The 23,712-nt window shown below is 37.9% G+C and overlaps 1 protein-coding gene across 6 annotated transcripts in view; it reads left to right on the top strand.

Moving 5' to 3' along the window:
- MRPS30 (mitochondrial ribosomal protein S30) overlaps positions 1-23,712 on the top strand; it is a 735,966-nt gene that overhangs the window by 612,702 nt on the left and 99,552 nt on the right. For all 6 annotated transcript variants that reach the window (XM_080804119.1, XM_080804120.1, XM_080804118.1 and 3 more), the window contains one exon: positions 10,223-10,373. The gene's annotated coding sequence lies outside the window, so the exon portion shown is untranslated. The remainder of the gene's footprint in view (positions 1-10,222; positions 10,374-23,712) is intronic.

Here is a 23,712-nt window from a genome sequence, read left to right as displayed (position 1 = left end):
TTAACAGCTTCAATATCAACCAATATCCATGGAAATCTAGAAATGGATTGAATCTAGCATTGTAGTTCTAGACGTGCACCTTGGGTAAGTACATGAACCTTCCTGAGCTTTAGCTTCTCATGATAGTTTCACTTTTATGAGGGCATCATGGTGACCTCATATATACGAGTATCAAGTAAGATAGACGTTCTCTAACAGTAAGACCTGGCAAGTGAAGTACTCAATAAATGCCAGATCGTCTCTTATGATTATTTTCATACTCTCTGTCTTCCTCCTTTTTTAAATCCAGACAGATACATGTATTGTGGATCCATCTATTATAAAAGCAGACGTAGATCTACATCTATAGCCATTTCCACTTTCTGTGCTTGATATTATAGTTTACTATCCTCTGATTTGTAGGTATAGGTTGTTTTTTTTTTATTTCTGAAAAAAAAAAAAGGATATTTGAAGGCAGAGGTTATGTTTTCTTATGTTCTACCATGTCATATTAACAGAGTATTGGATGCATGGTAAATGTAGGACACCCCTGTTTACCCGTGGTTGACATAGGTCAAGGCTTCTTAAAGACTAGCACTTTTGACATACAGATGTTATTAGATGTGTGCTCATTACCACAGATGATTAAGAGTTGCCTATGAGAATCAAATAGGAACTATTTGGGGTATAGAGGATGAAAGTTGTGGGTACGGAGGAAGGAAGAAATAATTAATTGTTGAAATATGTTCTCAGCTGTACTAGTAAATATCCTCTAAGCACGAGTTAAAACTTTTGCCATTTCCAGTAACACGACCCCATCTGAGTAGCTAATTCTACTATATTGAGTTTGAGAAGCTGCCAGGGATGGTGGAATGAAATTCTCACTAGAGATTTATCTAACAGGAAATATCTAAAGAAGATTTAAAATTTTATAATTCACTGAAACAATTACATTAGTTGCACATAAATTTCTCTTGAAGCATAGAGCTTTAAGGAGGAAACTTCTAATCCATATACTAAAGCATGCAAATTATGGTTGGAATAGTATATGCATGTGGAAAATTACGATTCCCAATTGTATCAGGAGAATTCATTCATTATAGTAGTATTTACCACATTCTTGACAAGCTATCCATCCGATAACTGAAGACTTATTATAAATAGCCTCTAAGTTATCAAATAGGAAAGAATTTCAAACATAGTTTTATTGATTCACGATAAAGTATTTTATTTTCTTCTCTCTACAGCATAGAAATATAGTACATAGTATATATGTGACTATAGTTTCCATTAACAAAGACAGGAAAGGTAAATTTATAATATAATTCAGATACTAATAATACAAAACATAGAAGACCATCTTTGTAAATTGGTTTTATGTCTGCCAGTAATATTATTAAAAGTTAATGTGAACTCTAGAGTGGGATGTTAGACTTACCTATGACAGATTGGAAAGAGGATTCTGGAACATTTCAAGGGTAAAAGAAAATAGAACTTGACAGATTAAAGAGCTCTGAGCTGTGGTCACCTTTCTCAAACTGCCCTGTATCAGATGGATTAATGCATTCTTACCATTGGAAAAGACAGGCGGCTACCTATGACAGTAACCAAAGAGCTTGCTGCATGTGGCCTGGCATTAGTAGGGGAAGAAGGAGAAATGTTTATTTCCCCTGTCACTATACTGAAAGAAGTAGACAGCTGTTGGCCAGTGGCTTATCTTAAACTAGCTTCATTAACACAAAGAAGCAAGTTGGAAAATAACAACATAGGACTAGAAAGTCTAAATGCCTAAAAAGTGAGATGTCGTTCTATGCAGCGTATTTACTGGGTAAATATCGGTTACTTTGCAATTTTGTCTTATTTTTAATAAGGGATATATCAGGCCGGATTCATCTCTAATTAAGTAAAACTTAGAAAATATTTGTGGATTGTTATATTCTTAGTTAATTGATTGGAACATTAAAATTGGGTTTTTTTCGCATTAGCTTCACTAAGGATTGACATTCGTAAAATAAAATGCATCTATATTAAGTCTACAGCTCTATAAGCTTTAAAAAAAACATATGCCTATATAAACACCACCCTGATAAATATATAGCACATGTCCATCATCCCCTCCCACTTGCCTTACTCCTCTTTGCTTTCAACCCCATCCCCTTATCCCTAGCCCCAGGTAAACACAGGACTGCTTTGTTACACTATTGATTACATTTGCCTCTTTAGATTTCATAAATGTTCCAGCATGTTCTCTTTGTGTCTTGCTTTTTTACTTATTATGTTTTGAGCTTCGTCCATGTCATGTGCATTTGTCATTTGTTCCATTTGTCTAACTAAATATTAATTTCATTGTATGACAGTTGCACAACTTGCTAACACAGACCCACCTTTTGTTGTATGTCTGTGTTGTGTTGCTTCCGGCTAAATACTATTATGAATAAGGCTGCTTGCTGTGTGTATACGTAGCTGTTAGAGGACATATGTTTTCATTTCTTAGGGTAAATACCTAGCAGAGGAATTGCCAGATCGTATGATAAGTAAGATTTTAACAACACTAGAAACTATCAGACTGTTTTCCAGAGTTGTTTTACTACTTCACGTCCCCAGCAGACATTTACAAGATTTTAAATTGCTCCACATCCTTACTAACACTTGCTATTTTCAGTCTTTATAGTTTTAGTCATTCTAATAGGTGTGCAGTGGTACTGCACTGTGATTTAAATTCACGTATCCTTCATGAGTAATAACATTGGGTATTTTTTCATGTATTTTATTTGTCTTCTTTGGTGCAATATTTTACCTTTTTATTGGTTTATTATTAATATTATTATTTAGTTAGGAATTCTTTACATGGTAAGATACATGTAACATTGCGAAGAATTTATTTCAGTGCGTGGCTTGTTTTTTGATTTTGTAATGGAGTTTATCAAAGAGCAGACTTTCAAATTGTCATGAAGTTTAATTTATCCATTTCTTAATTATTAGTGATTTTCATGTACTTGAAAAAAGTATTTGCCTACTCCAAGGTCACAAAGATTTTCACCTATGCTTACTTCCAGAAGTCTGAAGTTTTAACATTTATGTTCAAACATGTGATTTCAAGTTATTTTTTGATTTTGGTGTGATATAAGTTTGAGTTTCATTGTTTTTTGCCAACTGTTTCAGTATCATTTGTTGAAAACGCTATCTTTTAAGCAGAACTTCCATGGCACCTTGGTCAGAAGTCTACTATGTCTATTTCCAGGCTTTCTCTTCTATTCCATCAATCTATATATCCTTAGATTACTTCTACACTGTCTTGATTATTGTACCTTTATGGGTCTTACTTCATTTTTTAAATTTTTTTTATTTTATTAATTTTTTATTTTTTTTTAAATAACAATATAGTGTATTTTTATCCTCAGGGGTACAGGTCTGTGAATCGCCAGGTTTACACATTTCACAGCACTCACCATAGCACATACCCTCTCCAATGTCCATATCCCCACCACCCTCTCCCTCCCCACCTCCCCAGCAACCCTCAGTCTGTTTTGTGAGATTGAGTCTTTTATGGTTTTTCTCCCTCCCGATCCCATCTTCTTTCATTTTTTCTTTTCTTACCCCCCAGGCCCCCCACGTTGCATCTTCACTTCCTCATATCAGGGAGATCATATGATAGTTGTCTTTCTCCGATTGACTTATTTCGCTAAGCATAATACCCTCTAGTTCCATCCACGTCATCACAAATGGCATTTCTTTTGATGGCTGCATAGTATTCCATTGTATATATATACCACCTCTTCTTTATCTATTCATCTGTTGATGGACATCTAGGTTCTTTCCATAGTTTGGCTATTGTGGACATTGCTGCTATAAACATTCGGGTGCACGTGCCCCTTCGGAGCACCACGTTTGTATCTTTAGGGTATATACCCAGTAGTGCAATCGCTGGGTCATAGGGTAGCTCTATTTTCAGCTTTTTGAGGAACCTCCACGCTGTTTTCCAGAATGGCTGCACCAGCTTGCATTCCCACCAACAGTGTGGGAGGGTTCCCCTTTCTCTGCATCCTCACCAGCATCTGTCATTTCCTGACTTGTTAATTTTAGCCATTCTGACTGGTGTGAGGTGGATGGGTCTTACTTTAAATAAGATAGGGGTAGTTCTCTAAATTTGTCCTTTAAAAAATTGTTTTGGCTATTCTAGGTATTTTTCATTTCTATATAAATTTTACAACCATCTTTCAATTTCCACAAAGACAATCTGATTGTATTTTGATGGCTCTATGTTGAATTTAGAGAGAACTGAGCATTTAAAAATAATGAGCCTTCCAAATCATCACTGTGGTATATTATTCCATTTATTTCTTAATTTAACATATTAATTGCAATAGGATATTCATGGATACCTAGGATGTTCTACATATATAATTACAGTGTCCATAAATAAGGACATTTTGTTTCTTTAATTCCAATATATTTCTATATCTACTGACTTATCAATCTACCCATCTATCTATATTTTGATTTCTTTTTCTTACCTAATTACACTGGTCAGAAACTCTAGTATAATGTTGAATAGGGATAGTAAAGGTAGACAACCTTGACTTTTTCCCAATCTTAAAGAAGTGTGAATTCTTTCACTATTAATTACATACTAGTTTTAGGTTTTTTTATAGATGCCATCATCATGTTGAGAAAATTTGCTATTATTCCTAGTTTGCTAAGAGTTTTTATCACGAACGGATGTTGATTGTTGTCAAATGGTTTTTCTGCATATATTAAGGTAATTACCTGTGGTTATTTTGTTAATGGGGTGAATTACCTTGATTTTTGATGACAAACTATCCTTGCATTTCAGGGATAAGCTCTATCTCACTCTTTTTATATAACACTGGAGTCATTTTGCTAATATTTTGATTTATGTTCAAGTGGAATCTTGTAAGTTTCTTTCCTTGTTATGTTGTTGCTAAATTTGATTTCAGAACAATATTGGCTTCACAAAATGAACTTGAAAACATTTCAGCCTCTTTTATAGTCTGAAAGGATTTGTGTGAAATTGGTATTTTGTAATATTAAGTCTCTGAAAAAATTTCCTATGAAGTCATCAGAGCCTGGAATTTTCTTTGAGGGGAGGTTTTTACTTGCAAGTTTTATTATTTTAATCTGAAGCTCTTCAGATTTTTAAAATATATTGTATTCTTGTGTTAGTTTGGAAATTAGTGTCTCTCAAGGACTTTGTCCATGTCAACTTGAATTTATTGGCATAATATTGTTTATTATATTCCCTTATTTTCTTTTAAGTATGTCTTAGATCTGTAGTAATAATCTTCCTTTTATTACTGATATTGGTAATTTGGGTTTCTCTCTTTTTTTCTTTACTGTTCTAGATAGAGATTTGAAATTCTTGATTTTTTAAACTATCAGCTTCCAGTTTCATTGACTTTCTTTTCTGTTTGTTTATTTTTTAATTTCTTTCCTTTCTACTCTGGTATTTCCTTCCTCCTACTCACTTTGGATTTAATTTTCTTTTCAACCTCTTAAATGTGAAGCTTAGATGATTTATTTTATTTTTTTTCTAATACAAACATTTAAATCTATAAAATTTACCAAAAATACTACTTTAGCTACACAGAGATTAGATGATTTATTATTTTTTCTAACACAAGCATTTAAATCTACAAAATTTACTGAAAATACCACTGTAGCTACACACACTGAATTTTGATAACTGTCTTTCATTGGTTATAATTCAATTAAAAATATTTCCTACTCTTTTGTATTTCTTTTTTTTGACCTATGAATTATTTAGAAGTATATTATTTAATTTCAAAATACTTTAGATTTTCTTAATTTTTTAAGTTGATTTATGAATAGATTCATTATAGCTAGAGAACATACTGTGCATTATTTCAACTTTTAAATTAATGCTTGTTTTATGTTCTGCTATAGAGTCTGTATTGGTGAATATTCCATGTGCTCTTGAAGAGTGTGTGTAGTGTTCTACATATGTCAATTAGGCTAATTTGTTGTTCAGTTTTCTTACTACTTTTTATGTCTCCTTATTTTCTTGCTTCCTGAGAGAGAAATGTTTAGTTATTCAACTGAAACTTAGATATGTCTATTTCTCCTTTAAATTTTTCACCTCTAGAAGTTCATTGTATTTTTAAAAAATAAATATCTTCCATTATCTCTTTATTATGTAAAATAGCTCTTTGAAAGTCCATGTCTGCTAATTCTATTATCTCTAATATTTCTGAATCTGTTTTGTTTGATGGATAGTTCCACTGTTTATAGGAAACATTTTCCTACTGTGACACATGTGTAGTCATACTTTATGAGATCCTAACATGACTGCTACTTTGTTGCATTTCTGGATTTTATAGTTTTTCTTTAAAGAGTGTTACAGTTTGTTTTGACAGGTAATTAAGTGAGTTGTAGATAAGCTTGAGCCTTTTGAAGCTTGGTTGTAAACTTTGTCAGGGCAGGGATATCTAGAACAGCCTTTACTCTATGTTACTTTAGCTCTTCCATTAACGCTACACCCTGCTAGAGCTACTATTATGTGCCCTGTATGTTCAACGAATTTCACTTTGGCTGGTCAGAACTCAAGAGTCTCCTCGCCAATGTGAATTGTAGAAAGTGATCAGCCTGCTGGTCCCCAACAGTTATTCTTTCTCTGGTAGTTACATGTTGCCTGGCCTCATGGAGTTTCACCCTACACAAGCACAGTGCAATATTTGGCTGTAGACCCAAAGAAGCTCTGCAGATTTCTGGAACTCTATCTCTTCCTATCACTCTTCTTTCTGGTCTTCTGCAGTGAAACTAGTTTGCTCTACTTGGGTTCTTGATGGTTTCTCATGGTCCAGAAAGCACCTACAGTCAGGACTCTGAAGAATTTATAGGGCTCACTTTGTTTGCGCCTCTGCTCTTAGGGATCTTAGTCCTATATGGTCTGATGTAAAATGCCTGGAAACACTTGTTTCATATGTTTTGTGTCATTTTCTAGCTATCTATCGTGGGAGAGCAAGTACAATACAAGTTACTCCATTATATCCTAGAATGGAGATTTACAAATAAACATTTAGCTTATAGAATGTTACAGAGAAAAATGGAAAAATATAGAATATGGTTTTACTTTTTTAAAAGTTCAAAATTGAGCATATTATAGAAGACCCATGTAGGAATGGTAAAAATTGAAAGAAAAAAGGAAGGTAATAATAATAATGCTTAATTCAGGGCAAAAGATGGAATTGTGGGCCGAGAAGGCCACACAGTGAAGCTAGGGGCTAGAAATGTTCTAGATCTTAATATGGGTAGTGATTACATGCATGAGTAGTTTATGCTTCCTTTTTTTTTTTTTTGGAAATATATGTATAAGCCATTACTGTATATGGATGTCATATTTCACAATGTAAAAATATTTTACACCCATATGCATAAATGCCTATAACCTTGAAACCACTGGAATAAGATCCTGTCTTTGATTTTTGTCTCCCGCTCCTGAGTGATGACACTCAGGAGGGAATACCTGGTCTTCACAGTTTGTGCAATTTTTGACATTGAGACAACCTGGAGCTTTTTCCCAGTTTAGAAGCATTTGGTTTTTCTCAGTATTTCAATATACCATTATCCTTGAAAAGGTCTTTCTTTGGAACCGAGACATGCCCTGTAAGAGAAGTAATGGAAAAGCTTTTGGTGAACTTAGTGAATATCTTTAATCTTTTCATTTTAGCATTTCAGAATTTCCCAGCAAAAGATCAGACCATGTGTTTTTGCTTAGCCCTGAGGAGCGTACTCATACTTGTCTGTATGTACTCACTAATGTCTGTACTCGCTAATGAATATCACTTTGTCTTACCTCACGTGTATCATCTTACCTTCTTTGGTAGCCAATGAGAATTGTTAGAAGGCAAACCCAAAAGCCAGAAAGGGGTTGCTTGAGAGCCCAAGTCACTGTTAATAGTACTGGAGGGAAAAAATGTGCAATATTATAATTACCTAAGAAAGAGTCTTGTAGGGGCACCTGGGTGGCTCAGTGGGTTAAGCCTCTGCCTTTGGCTGGGGTCATGATCTCGGGATCCTGAGATCGAGCCCCACATAGGGCTCTCTGCTCAGCGGGGAACCTGCTTCCCTCTCTCTCTCTGCCTGTCTCTCTGCCTACTTGTGATCGCTCTCTTCCTGTCAAATAAATAAAATCTTAAAAAAAAAGAGTCTCTTATAATGTAGAAAATATCCTTTATTTAGTACTCAAGGCTTTCATCATTAGTTAACATCTAAGTATAACAAGACTCTTTTGGCTCTCTGGGAAATGTTAATATTCTTCAGAATATTTAGTCCGTTTCAGTTATCAAGTAAAACAATTTGAATCCCAGCCATGAAAAAAAAATTCCTCCTGATAATTATGATGTAAAGTTATTGAAGTTATTCATGCCAACATGTAGTCCCATGTGTGCATTGGAATACTTCCTCAGTTGTGGGCTCTGGGTGAAGTGAGGCCAAATGCTTTAACTGACCCATAGAGTAGCTGTGGACCAACAATGTGTGTTCCAACAAGTTAATTAGAGGGAAGCAGTAGGCATGGGAGGTTATTTGGATTAATTTGCTTTGGAGTTTTACATCAATCAACCCAATATAATGTGGTCTCTCCAGTGGAAGTTCATAGTTGAAAGAGAGGAATGTAAGAGAAAATGATGGATTTAAGCCACAATCTTTGCCTCATTGATTCTCCATTTCTTTTTGTATCTCTTAAGAATGGAAAGAAAAAGATACAGCCCCTTCTAATGTGAGAATGGCGTGTCTTGTTTCCATTGTGCAATGTTTAGTGCTTAAGGATATTACTCAGAGTAATAATAGTCCAAATCTTTATTAATAAAATAATCAACAAATGTAGGAGGTCCAGATATTTCAGAAGTGAGCGTAAACACCAAAACCCAGATATATTTCTTGTGAAATTGCTCGCTGTGAAGTTGTCCTGTTTTATTTCATACATCTCTGAATGAAATTCCCACTAATAAATTCAAGGAGTCAAGTCACGCACTTCATTTCCATTCTTAACTTGGGTCCTATGCTTGTTATATGACACTTGAAATATGTTGACTCTTAGTTTAATTAGACTTGTACTGAATATATCCTTTTACTATTAACTATCTTTGTGACCTCCAGCAAGTTAATTTCTCACTCTTTGGAGCCTGTATTTTATGGAGTGAATAGTATTTGCCTAACAGCACTTCTAGGAGCTTTTCTGATGCCAGTTACTGAGAACTGCGTGTGGTAATAACCACCACTTATTGAGGAAGTAAGTCACGATTATATTCCAGGAATTGTGTGAAACAGTGTGCAACCTATGAAGTTGAAAGCCACAAAAAGGGAAATAGTTGAGATTAAGTTATAACCTAAAGTACAAAAAGTAAATGCCTAAGGTAAAGAAAGACGGCATCTAGATTAAAAGCAAAATACTAGAATAAAATTCACATTAGAAAATATAAGGACTATACCAATCATTATGAAAATTTGATTCACGTTGAGTCTGAATACAGAGGAAAGGATGAAAAGGACCAAAACCATGGAAATGAAGGTAGTAGTACAGCAAACAGAATTATAAATGATCATAAAGAAGAACTATATAAATTGGAAAAGAATGAATGCACAATGTGCTCATTAGTATATATAAAAACTGCCATTTAAAAAATATTTTAATTATGAAGACTTAAAGGACTTACTTCTTTCAGAAAAGAGAAAGTGAATACAGACCCACAGATAAAAAGATATTTGAAAATTTTCATTTCAAGAATAGGTAAACCTAACAAGAATGCAGGAAGAAAATGAGGTTGTGTACAAAGAAGTGGCATTCAGATTAAGACTCAAACTCCTTCGCAACATTAAAAGCCAGAAGCTAATGAAACAAAAATCTATGAAGTTTTGAAAGCAAAATCTGTGACCAGGCCAATTATCATTTTGTGATGACAACAGAAAAACATTCTTGATTAGATAAGGATTCCAAAAACATACCACCCAGAGTATGGGTATGTTAGTAGAAAGTTATTTTTCCTTGAGATGATCATGCCACTTGGATTTTAAGATTAAATAGACCGCAAACTGATAAAGCTATTGAAATTCGCTTGTAAATTATCTGTGTAGAACATAATGCTTGCTGCATCAAACAAGAATAACTAGATGTTAAAAATTGTTCTACGAACTCTTATTTAGCAGTGTAACTATCTGGAAAATGGCCCTTCATGCAGATCTACTCATGCATGTCTCATTACAGGGGTTTGCAGTCTAGGAAGAAAAGCAGACCGGTGAACAGACAATCCCATTATAGTCCTGGTGCTGTGATAGAGGAAACGAGTGGTGCTACAAAAACACGGAGCAGTCACTGCTAATTGCCTCCAGAGACAGAAGAACACATCGTGAAAGAGGTAACGCTTAGGCTCAATCCTAAAGGACACCGAAGAGGGGCACCTGGCTGGCTCAGTCAGTAGAACAGATGACCCTTGATCTTGGGATTGTGAGTTCGAACCCCATGTTGGGTGTAGAGATTACTTAAAAATAAAATCTTTTAAAAATGAATAAAAAATAAAGAATACTGAAGGACAAGTGAACCAGAGTAGTCTGGATCAAGGGAAGATGTTACAGAAACTGATGGAGTTTCACGTGAGAGTGGGGTATGAGTGGAAGAGCATTAGTAATAGGTGGGGCCAGCACTGACCATCAGACAGGCCTCCTGCTTGAATTTTAATGCTCTGTGGTTGCCATCTTAAAATGCTTAATAATTTTGTCTTTGAGTTTATATTTTAGAATTGAATTCTGATGAAACAATAGAGTACACACCAGTGGCCCAGATCCTGGGCTCCTAGGTGAGGCTACTTCCTAACATGTCCACTTCCCTGGACCAGTTGTCAGCAGCAGCCCCCCTGAGCCCTGGCCCCCTGCCCAGCCCAGTGAGTGCTGCCAGGTTTCACAGCTGGAGGATCTAGGCTGCCAGGAGGGCTGGAGTCACGTGTCTCTAGGCATGGAATCCGACTGGCCTCTGAAAAGAATCCTCTGCTTTCTGCATAATGATTAGTAATAAAGGAATGGAGGGTTATACAGACCTATTCTGAAAAATTGGAATTCCACGCTGACTCTTCCTAGGTCTGCTCTTCCTTTCTTTCCCCTAATAACAACCCTAGTAACAAGTGTAGTTGGAACATTATTCAGGGGGCAGCTCACCCAAAAGAGGGCCAAGAAATTTCCAATTTAGATCTAGGTCAGCAGCTGGATTCTGCTAGATTGTTCTGGATTGTTCTGGTCCTAGATCATAAGGGCAGCGACTCCTTGGTGGAATGCATTTCTCCTTAAGTCCCTCTGCTTGAACCCAAGTGGAAGACATAATGAATCCCTGTAAGTTCCTAGAAACACTCTTGTTCCTCTTGCAACCGACCCTTCTGGGCAAATACTCTGGGTGCAAGAAGAAGATAATTGAGGAAAAAATGAAGTAGAGTGGGACATTCTGATTTCTTGGTGGTAGATGGAGAACAACATCCCCCACATCTACGGAAGGAATAACTTATATTGGTATGGGGGAGGGATATTAAGAATGATCTGTGTTTCTCATCTCTTGCCAGACGACTTTGACCTGAATCTGATCACCATTCCTCTTGGCCTTACCGAGTGGTCTATCAGAGAAAGCTGGGGACGGCTCTGCCTCATCTATTTCCCATGCTAAGCCCCTGCCACCTCCAGACATCCTTCCTACGTCTCTTCCTATAGCTGTTGCTCAGTCATTTTGTGGTACAGATGAATGGCCCCTGGCTGGTGGTCTGGACATACAGGACATTTTGGACCTGCTGCCCTGAGGCATCTCCTTTAAGGATAAAAACTAGGGGCACCTGGGTGTCTTGGTCGGTGGAGCATCCAACTCTTGATTTGGCTTAAGTTGTGATCTCAGGGTTGTGAGACAGAGCCCTGTGTCAGGCCCCATGCTGAGTGTGGAGCCTGTTTAAGATTCTCTCCCTCTCCCACTGCCCCTCTGCACCTCCCTCTCTAAAAAAAAAAAAAAAAGAAAACACAAAGGAAACAACTTTTTTTTTCAAAGTGAATTGGGAACCCAAAGCATACCAGCCAGCCAGGGTGCTGTGTTGGGGGCACTATCATGTTGTGCCTCCAACTAATGGAGGACTCATTTGGGGATCCCAACAATTATGAACACTTTATTTCCAGGAGTGCTAGGTGTGACTTGGGACGGTATTTCTTGAGTGGAGGCCAGGCATTAAGTTGTTATTGGGGCAGTGATTGGAGCCTTAATCATCCCAAGAATCACAAAGAAAGTGAGGCAGTCTATGGGCTTAGTCAAATTATAATAACTTTTATCAAGAAAGGCTCTGAGGGGCACCTGGGTGCCCCAGTCAGTTAAGCCTCTGACTCTCGGTCTCAGCTCAGGTTTGATCTCAGGGTCATAAGTTCAGGCTCCATGCTGGGTATGGAGCCTACTTTTTTTTTTTTTTTTCTTTTCAGCATAAAAGAATTCATTTTTTATGCACCACACCCAGTGTGGAGCCTACTTTTAAAAGAAAAAGAAAGAAAGAAAGAAAGGCTCTGAAAGCCATGGGCTTTTATCCTTTTTATCTGTTTTTGTGAAATTATTTTCTTTGTTTTCCTCCCTTCTTTCTTTTCTTAGCATATTTGTGTTCTGGTTATCCTTTCCTCATCACATAAGCCATTCCATTCCTTTACAATAGATCAGATCAGACAAAATGAAATTGCTCATTGAGCACATATTTTCAGCCGTTTAGAGCTATGTACTTGACATTTATGGCCATTTAAATTTCAGTTAGTTAGAATGAAATAACATTTAAAACTTAGTTATCCAGTTGTACTAACTGTATTTCAAGTGCTGCATAGCTACTGCATGGGACAGTGCGGATAGAAAACCTTGCCATTATTGCAGAAGGTTCTATGACTGAGGATCTAGAGCAAAAACTATCCCTGTCAGATCAAATTATTTAATAATAGATAATTATAGAATGTTAAATGTACCACTAGCTTCCAAACCTAGGCAGCGCTACGTGATAGCAATCAGTTTCCTGGAAACTAAAATGTTATAATATTCTACCTATGTGATACGTATTTTAAGGCACATTGTTATTTTTAATCATCATAGGGAAATATTTCTATAGTCCTGATTTAACTCAGGTTTGAAACTTAAATATAATAATTTATGCTGTTTTATTGGTAGAAAATATCATTTAAAATTTGCTTATGTCAAATTTTGTTTGAAAGAGGAACATTTGACACACATATATCCCTTCCCATACCCTCCTCTGCTAACATACATAACAGGCTCACAAACAGGTTTCCAGTCTTGAGCAGACTGAGTAGTTGTCTCCATGCTCGCATAGTACCTTTCCATCCAAGTAATACAGTATTATCACACACATAAATATTCAGGATACTTCCAGCATCCCCCAAAGGAAGGTTGTTTGGGCAACATTTATGATTAGATGCTGATTTTTCTGTCTCACCCACGAACTGTCAATGGCTTGAGGACAAACGACTAGAACACACAAGCAAATATTTTCTGGACACTCAGAGTGCCATGCCTTCTTCATTCTTTGAAGATAAAACAGTGAACAAACAAACATACAAGTACATATTTCCTGGACACCCTCTGTCTAGTGGTAACTGGTTTTCTTATTTACTTATTTATTTAACACTGTTCTGGCAACAGAGAGTAGCTTTTACCAAATGTTTGTGTAAACTGATTTGAGGGCAAGGATCAACCCTCTTTGTAGATGAACAGTTCTCAAATGGAGTGATTTTGCCCCCTAGGGGATATCTGGCAATGTCTGCAGATATTACTGATTGTCGCAACTGTGGGATGCTACTAGCATTCAGTGGCCAGAGGCCGGGGATGCTGTAATATCCTACAAGGCACAGGACAGCCTCTCACAACAGAGACTTATCTGGCCCCAAATTTCAACTGTAGCAAGATTGAGAAACCCTGATCTATAGTCCAGAGTCTCAGTCTTGGTTTAGTGGACCCCAAAGGGACTGAGCGAGACTTTAAAAGGTGATCTAGCAGTTTTCAGAGATTATACAAAGAATGGTGTGTGTTTTCTTGTGCACTTGTATTCTAGGGCAAGAACATCTTTAGCTTTCAGTAAATTCTCAAAGAGCCTAAGAACAAATGACGTGGGTGATGTCGAACCTCTCTTCTCCTACACTTGGCATATGGAACCTCAGTGCCTTTCAGCGGCGGTTAGCATTTTCCCATTTACCTGTTGGAGAAAACAGTTTCATTCCATATTCCTCTGTTTTTCACTTGGTGGTCTGACCTGTGATGCTGGGAGGAGGGAGCCCTGGCTGCTAGACCATGAGAAGAAGCTGTGTGGGAAATCGAATGTCATGAGGACTGTATGAGCAGGTGCATCAACCTGGGAGGGGTGTTTCAGAGAGAGGAGTTAGGGGTTGAGCTCTGTTTCCCCAAAATTCCTATGGCGAAGTACCAACCCGCAGGCTCTCAAAACGTGACCTTGTTTGGAAACAGAGTCTTTGCAGAGCTAGTTAGTTAACGTGAGGCCATTCTGGAATAAGGTGGACTCCTATTCTGATATCACTGATGTCTGTACAAAAAGGGGAAATTTGAACAGAGATGTGCACGCCGGGAGCAGAGAAGCCGGGGTCGGGGTGAAGATGCTACAAGCAAACCACCCGGGGCTTGGAAGAGGCACGGAGAGATTCTGCGTCACCGTCCTCTGAAGGAACCAACCCTGCTGACACACTGATCTCAGACTTCCAGTCTCTAGAAATAGGGAACAGTAAGTTCCTGTTCTTTAAGCCCCGGGTTTGTAGTGCTTTGTTGACGCAGCTCTGATGAATACAGGAGGCATATTTGTCCCCATCTGCATAGAAATAGACTTACTCTCCCTTTTCACTTTGATGCTACCCTCCTGGATTATGTGATGATGATTATGATGATGATGATGATGATGATGATAATAATACGGCTCGGGGTGCCTGGGTGGCTCTGTTAGTTAAGCGCCCGACTCTTGATTTTGGCTCACGTCACAATCTCAGGGTTGTGAGATCGAGCCCTGCATCAGGACCTGTGCTGAGTGTGGAACCTGCTTAAGGTTCTCTCCCTCTCCTCTTTCCTCTACCTCTCTCCTGTCTAAAAAATACAGTTCTGATAGATACTGAGAATTTATATGCCATTTACCGTGTGTCTGCTTTACTGGATTATATTATGTATTCGTCACATTTTATTAAAAAGTTAGGTTTCATTATTATGTCGTTTACACATGTAAGAACAGAGGGGCTTGAGGACTAAGGAACTTTCTCCCCACCACGGAGCCGGACAGTAGTGGGTACTGTGGGGGTTGGCCTTCAGGCCCTGAGCTCTGTGGCCGGTGCTCTGCTTTCTGCTCTGCTCTCTTGTGGCCTTTGGACATTCGGGTTGTGAGGAAGAGCCAACACAGAACCCTACTAGCTTTCATTCTCACTTCGAGTCCTGAACTTGGGTCTCTTTCACTAGTTTATTTAGCATGAGGCCCAGCTTCCTACCTCACCTGTCACAAACCTTCTCACACCTGCAGCCTTCAAAGGCCTGTCCTTCTAGTTCAGTGTCCCAGTGATTGTCTGATCTCCTGAGCCTCCTTTCTCAGCTATGCGGGAGTGCAGAAAACCAGTATTTCCCAAAATTATTTTAAGGTCATGTTAGTGGGCCAGTTACTCACAGAAAAAAAAAAAAGAGAGAGAGAGAGAAAGAGAGAGAGAAGGTTGAGAATTCCCGATACAATTTTTGATAAATGGTTTATTCACATTTTACCAGAAAAAGACCACGACTGTTTAAACACACCTACCCAAGTCTAAAGAAATTTTTACTATTTGCAAATGAAATTTAGGGGTTACATATTTAGAAATGTTAGAATCACTAGTTTTTTTTATATGTTGAAAAAACATCTGGATAAGAAGAAAGCAAATGTGAAGGTGTTTGGTGGGCTTTAGGTAGTACCGTAAAATACATGTCTGTGAGACTAAGTTGGGACATTCACCTCTGTGGTAGAAAAATCAATGCAGAAATTATCCAGCTTGTGAAAATCGGAAGTATGAAGTATTTGGAATTTGCTTTGTAAATCTGTTCTAATTTCATTACCCATTATCTCAGATATGAATATGTACATTCAATTAGAGGAATTTTACTAAAGAGGTTGAAAAACTAGCTTGATTAATAATACATGTGTGGTTAATGTGTGGGTGTACGTGTGTGGACCGACTGCTCAATTCAGTAAAAACAGCAGCATATACCATAGAGATCCATCCAACTCAGATCCCTGCCTTTACACGTAGAGACTAAATCCAAGAAGCATTAGTCCAAATTGCCAAAAGCTACAAAGAGGCAGAAGGTGTTGTTTCCTTTATTTCCACAAAGAGATTAATGCTAAATCGAGGAGTCCTAATGCGAGTTAAATCAACTCTGTTTATGTCCTCATTCTCAATGAGTTTTGCCATTCGAATCCAATCAACTTGTATGATCAGATGACGAGCTGGCTTTTTAAAAAGTTAACCCAGTTGGGGTGCCTGGGTGGCTCAGTGGGTTAAAGCCTCTACCTTCATCTCAGGTCGTGATCCCAGGGTCCTGGGATCAAGCCCCCCATCCGGCTCTCTGCTCAGCAGGGAGCCTGCTTCCTCCTCTCTCTATCTTCCTATCTCTCTGCCTACTTTGTGATCTCTGTCTGTCAAATAAATAAATAAATAAATAAATCATTTTTTTTTAAAAAGGTATTTTAAAAAGTCAACCCAGTTGATGTGATAAAGTTGATATACGGAAATTGACTTTTTGTGTGGTGACTCCTGCCTCCAGATATCTTTGCTCTTTGAATGGCAACACCCCCCCCCAACCCATGACACAGGAACTTGACAGTTCATTCGTGAATATGTCATCTTTTTTCAGGCACCCTTAAGTCTGTAGACACTGAGTCAACCTTCCCAAATGTTTTCAGAGCTTCTTTTCATGTTTTAAGACCCAGTTCAAGCGTTACCACCTACATGGTTTGATGTGAGTGCCTATTTGCTGCTGATTCAAACAGAGAGACATAGTGAAGGGACATATCACTCTATATTGAAATAAACGAAAGAGAGATTTCTGGCTGGAGATATGTGATTTTCTTGAGAGTTCATTTGAGTCAACCATTTGTCATAAAATCCTGCACTGCCTTCAAGTCACAGCCTCAGTGAAACTGGTTTTTTGCTACATTCTGTGCACAAATGGGAAGCTGTGCAGTTCACTGAGGTAGGATGTCTGACCTAGTATCAGATGAGTAAAAAGATATCTGCATTAGAGGGAAAAACGAGCCTGTGCTCTGACGAGAACATTTGATGAACTCATGGATTACTGACCGTGCAGTTCTTCCTAGCGCCATCAGTTGCTGTTCAGAGATTTAAATTTCCTGAGAGGAATCAATAGTCTTGGGACAGCATCACTGATGAAATTTTAGAGATACCCAATGCCGAACCTACATAACTGGCATGGCATCAATGTATTAAATCACCTCTCAGGGTGACTCAGTAAAAGAAGTGAAATGAGAATATCATTTCTTCATTAGAATTTTTGAGGAGAGAAGTATGTTATAGGTAGTTTCCCTTGGAAATAAAAAATAAATAAATAAAAATTAAAAAATAAGATAAAAACAAATAGAGACAAAAATATAAACCAGAGTCTGAGCCCTGACTAAATTTAAAAATTTGCTCTATCCTATAAAAGAAAGGGAGGGGTTTAACATTTTTCATAAAGGGGGACATATGAAGGATGATACCTTTTGACACTGATCTGCTTCCAGCTGATAGGCTTGACTTACCGTTGTTTAATTTTGTAATATGTGATATAAAATTGGTGTGGCCTCAGATCCTTAGGATATCCGGAACTATAGGAGGTGACAGTGACCGGGTGGGTGTGGCATCACGGGCTGCTGTTGTGTGACTTCACTATCAGAACTAACATCATCACAAGTGACTTCTTGGTTTTCCCTGCGGCAGAATGAGAATCCCAAGTGTTGTAGGGTGTGCACTGGCTTGCCTTTTCTTGGTCTAATGCTACCATTGTCATCCTTGAATCTGACCCATCCTCCAGCTCCCCACCTCCCCAGACCCTTTTCTGGTGCTCCCTGAAGCCCCCCATCTGGGATCAACACAATCTCCTATTTCCTTACTCTTTCTTTCTTTCTTTCTTTCTTTCTTTCTTTCTTTCTTTCTTTCTTTCTTTCTTTTTGAAAGATTTTATTTGTTTATTTGACAGAGAGAGAGATCACAAGCAGGCAGAGAGGCAGGTAGAGAGAAGGAGAAGCAGGCTCCCCGCTGAGCAGAGAGCCTGATGTGGGGCTTGATCCCAGGACCCTGAGATCATGACCTGAGCCAAAGGCCGAGGCTTAACCCACTGAGCCACCCAGGTGCCCCCTATATCCTTATTCTCTTCCAAATCTTTATTTCTCCTTTTTTCCTTGACTAACCCAGATGAAGCAGCTTTCCTGGAGGACCTCTCAAATGAAGGCTATTTGCTCTGTTTCACGAAGACCAGGCATTATGTTATGTGACCTCTTGCTGCCTGTTGCTGCCTTGAAGCCATTTCATTTCCTTTTTTCCTCCTTCCAAAACCGTAGGTCTTTTATCCTTTCACCCAACTCTCCCCCTCGTATAGCTGCTCTCTAAACCCCTGGTCACTCTTCCCCACTGACTGAAGGCTCACATGCTCGTTTCCACCTCAAGCTCTGTTGTATATCCTGATGACTCTAACATCCAAGGGGGAGATACGCATTACGCTAGTCAGTCATTGCCTTATCTACCTCCCCTGCTGCAGTCTTTAGAGCAGCCTTAGCCACTCACTCCCAAAGCCATACCCTGGTTTACTTTATCACTAGTAAAGGCACTGCACTTGAAATCCTTATTTTCAAGTATTTACCAGTATGATCACTACTTTTATTTTTAGCTTGCTGCAACAATTCTTCTGCCATATTAAGACTCTAATCGAATCCACTCGCTTCATCTCTTTTTCCATAGCTACCGCTCCCTCCTGTCTTCACTCTTGTCTGACTCTATAATTCATTATTGTAATATTCACTTGTGAACACACTAAGTTCCCTTTCCTGGAACACTCTAACCCTCTCGGGATCCAAGTTCCACCTTCTCTATCCTTGTGAATATTATGGAATAAAATGATACAGATGGGTTGACTGGTTTTATTGGAAGTTACCGCTTGCAAATGCTCCTGTCATATGAAATCCCTTATATTGGTGCTGGTGGATCTCATCCCTTCTTGTTCTCTCAAGGATTTTGCCTCTATAATCATCTCTGATGTTTAATGCATCAGTATTTATTTCCTTTCTATTGAATTATTCCTATCAGTATTTAGGATGTTTTTAGTTTGCTCTAGCCTTAAAGAGTAAGCTTCCCTTTAATGACATTTTTTCGTCTAGCTGTTGGCCATTTCTCTGTTCAGCTTCATGGCAAAGTCTCTTAAATAACTCATCTATGCTTGTAATGTCCACACTTTCACATTCCATTCAGATTTTGACCCATTTTGTCTTCACTTTTATCCCCCACCATTGAAATTCCCCTTTTCAAGGTCACCGAAAACATCTTACTACAATTCCAAGGACATATCTCAGTCTTTATCTCCCTCGATTTTTCAGTGATGGTACATACAGTCAACTGTTCAAAGTCAACTCCTTAAAATACTCTCTTTGTCATTTTTGACACCATCTACTCCTTTTTATCTCCTTTGCAATTTATCTAACTCCTCCTGTATCTACTTCAATCTTGACTTTTCTGTTGGAGTTCCTCAATTTTCTTTCCCGAGTTCTATTCTTTTTTTTTTTCATTTATACTCTTTCCCTAGGTGATGTCATCAAGCTTCTTGACTATAAATACAAGCAAATGCTAATGATTTTCCTGTTTTATGTTGATTATTTCTAGGCCAGATCTTCCATTGAGCTCCATATTTGTATATACAACTGTCTGTTTGATGGATGACGCCCAGTTATCATGTCCAAAATGTACTAACCTACAAAATCTGTTTCTCATCCAGTCACCCTCATCTCAGTTAATGCCATCACCATCTACTCAAGCAAGCAAGCAAGCCAGAAAGCTAAAAGTCCTCCTTTTCTTCACCATCTTTCATCGAATCTATTAGTCTTTCAGCAAGTTCTTGTGTATCTTTCCAAAGTATACCTAAAATCCATGAATTCTTCTACCACCATCATTCTAGTCCAAGGCACTATTATCTCTCATCTGGACAACGGGTATGGATATCTCCATGCTTATATACATGCCCTCCCAACTTGTTTTATACAGAGGGAACTGTTCTATTAAAATTGTATGCCAGATCATGGTGGTCTCTTGCTTAAAAGAATTATGACTTCCATTTAGTTGGAATAAAACTAAAATTTCCTATTGTGATCATTTGATTCCTATCTACCTTTCTTGTATTATTTCATAGATTCTCACTCACTTTGCTGCCAAATATGCTGAAAATAAGTAAAATATACATATATGTGTATGTGTGTGTATACATATATATATATATATATATATATATATATATATATGAACTTTTTACTTCTTTTCTTAACATGCTTAGTTACGCAGATGTAGCATTTGCTCCCAGTTTCCTCAGTTGATGCTCCCATTTTATATCCTGGATTAAGTGTAGGTTGTTCCACAGGACATAATCTACCTCATGGTTTGCCATTGAAGTTCACTTCTGTCTCTGAAACAGTGGACTTGCTATCATTTCTATGTCCCATAAATGTAGATATTAGAGTCACATAACCACATATTCTGATCTGTGAACTGCCTGGCTGAGCCTCTCTCTCTAGCTTGCTTTTGCTGGGAATTAGATTTAATCATTATAGACAAGAGTGAAATCGCATTCATTAATAATAATGATGGGTATAAATTAGTTTAGCTCAAGTGATTTGCTTAAGTAAATAGTGCATGGCAGAATTTCAGTTTAGAGTTGGTCTTTGTTACAGAGTAAGGTGTAACAAATCTACAAAGCATAGTCAGTCATCTTTTGTGGGATGCTGAAGCTGAAGCTTTGTGAAAAGACGAAAATTTGTTTTATCCTAACTTTGAATACACTCTTGATTTTAGTCCCAAGGACTCATGAGACCTTGAATTCATACTGGATAAAATACTTAGGAACTCACTATTGATAATTTCCATAGATATTTAATCCTTGCTAGTTGTATATTAGAAACTCGATTTGCCTAATATATCCAAGTGCTTTTGAAGGTAATAAAGCCTGAAATTATCTGCCAAAGTTGGCTTTTTTTCCATAGAGAAGTACCATATATTCTAAGCAGGTTCTTATAAAGAGCTCTAGAGGATAAGAGAATGTGACCATTTAAGGAAAATCTTACATCCAACCCTATGAGCTGTGGTAAGTCTGTCCTTTCTCCTATTGACAATGCAGTCAATAAAGTAATAATTTTTGGAAATATTTGGTATTTCACTACTTCATAGAAAGAGTTAGAGTCTAATGAAAGAGCTAGAATTGGCTAGTCCAACAAGAACGCCAAAACTTCTTTTTTGGTAACACCAAGGAAGTGTGGGAAGTTCTCTGTTAGGTGTAGAAAATGTGATTGGTGGAAAACACATGGCTTCTTCAGTAAGTACTATCAGTGTCAGAAAATCATAGGCAACAAGACAGACTGCCAATCAGTAGCATGTGAATATGTATGAGTGGAGATGGGGGGAGAGTGACAGTAATGTCATTGTGAGAAATCAACATTTGCCAGAGAAACTGCTAACAGAGGAGGAAGGGAGTATTGTCAGCAAAATATTTTTTTACTAATATTTTTAAAAACTTGGGATCTTTGAAATAAAGTCATAGATCTATTACTTTTTAACATTAGATATCCCTGCTTGTTCATTGTTTTTACAATTTTCTTTTTGGTATCTTGTCTCTTAGATTCTTTGTCAATGAAGAAGAAATGAATTATTGGTTGATGGATATTTTTTAGCTTCCAAGATTTTTTTTTTTAGATTTCAAAGGACTAAATCCTTCCATTTCAAGAGTTCCTCTGACAGAAGGTCTACCTAGATGTGTGATGAATTCCAAATCCGCACACATTAGGACCTGAAGTAAATTGAATTAGTGGAGTTTAACTTTTTGAAACTGGTTTTAGAAAATTACATTGGAATTCGTTGTCATTCAGAAAAAGAAAAAAAAATTCGAAAGTCTGTTTGAAATCTATGATTATCTGAGAGTTGTTAAAAATAAAATAAACTACAAAAGGGTCAGTTTATGTTAAACTTGGAGTTTTAAAAATTTCCAGGGAAGTAGAATATACACAAAGTAAAAGCAGATGTTAAAAATTGATGCTCTGGAAAAAGCCCAGGAGGCTCAGTCCTCTGCGCCGTAACACTGCTTACCCCAAAACTTCAGTTGCCAACTTTCACAGTGTGGATTTTGACAACTATACCATTCCCAGAACAAACATATATTTTTGCAATATCCTAATGCTTTGTTTGTTATTGTCCCTCACAGTGTTGAACAGGCTGCTAACTGCTGCCTCACTTATAAGTTAAACAGCATATGTGTTCCTTCTTCAAAAAGAAACCAGGACAAACTTTTTTAAAAAAAGATTTATTTATTTGACAGAGAGATAGAGAGCACAAGCAGGGGAGTGAAGGGCAGAGGGAGAGGGAGAAGCAGGCTCTCTGCTGAGCAGGGAGCCTGACACTGGGATCCAACCCAGGATCCTCGGATCATGACAAGAGTCAAAGGCAGACGCTTAACCGACTGAGCCGCACGGGTGCGCCAAAACCAGGACAAACTTAATACTTGGGAACTTAACATGTAAACCTGTAGCCCGATTTATTACTAAATTTATGTTGGCCAAGGTTAATTCAAAAAATAAAATCCAGCATTTTTTTGTCCCTGTTAATTCTCTTTATTTTAAAATCATTTCAAAAAAAAAAAAAAAAGTGGGGGTTGAAAACAGAACCAAGTCCATAAATTCTTTGGATTCCAAATTCTGTAGTAAATTTTGAATTATGGAACTAGTAACTCATCAATTCTAACTGATTTCCTGAGATTACTGAGCATCATTTTCTATAGCGCTTGCATTACTCCGTGGTGCAATGGTCATGGAGACACACTAATTCCTTCTTGCCACAGAGATATCATTTCACCTCTAATGAACATTTTAAAACCCTTAATGTCTGTGTTCAATGACATTGCTATTGGAAGCCTCATTGGCATGGGGCTGCAAAGTCAAGGCCAGCAGTTTTCACTTTGCTTACGTGAAATCTGCCCTTTCTGTCCTGGGGACTGTCACTACCTGTTTGGGGCCCCGCCTTCTAGACCACATGGGCTGATGTTGAAGTCTGAGGCCAGTGTCCTCGCTTTGCTTTTCACAGCCTAGCAGATGGGCAGCTGACCAGCGGTCGTCAGTTTTCAGGAGTGGTGTTTTCCAGGTTACTTGAGGGCATGCTCAGAGACATGCAGATTGACAGTCGGCATATTTCTTCATCGACTACAGACCAGTGTTTCTCAGCCTTGGCACCGGTAATTCTTTGTTGTGGGGGGATGTCCTCTGCATGGTAGGATGTCTACCAGTTTCCCTGATCTCTAGCCTCTGGATGTCAGTAGCACACCCTCCATCTCAGTTGTGACAATCAGAAATGTCTCCAGAAAACAAAAGAGAGAGAGAGAGAGAGAGAGAAGGAATGAGAGAGAGAAAGAGAGAGAGGAAGGAAGGAAGGAAGTTCGGTCTC

Source organism: Martes martes, assembly GCF_963455335.1.
Source record: "Martes martes genome assembly, chromosome: 5".
Lineage (NCBI taxonomy): Eukaryota > Metazoa > Chordata > Mammalia > Carnivora > Mustelidae > Martes > Martes martes.
This window is presented reverse-complemented; position numbering and strand designations above follow the sequence as displayed.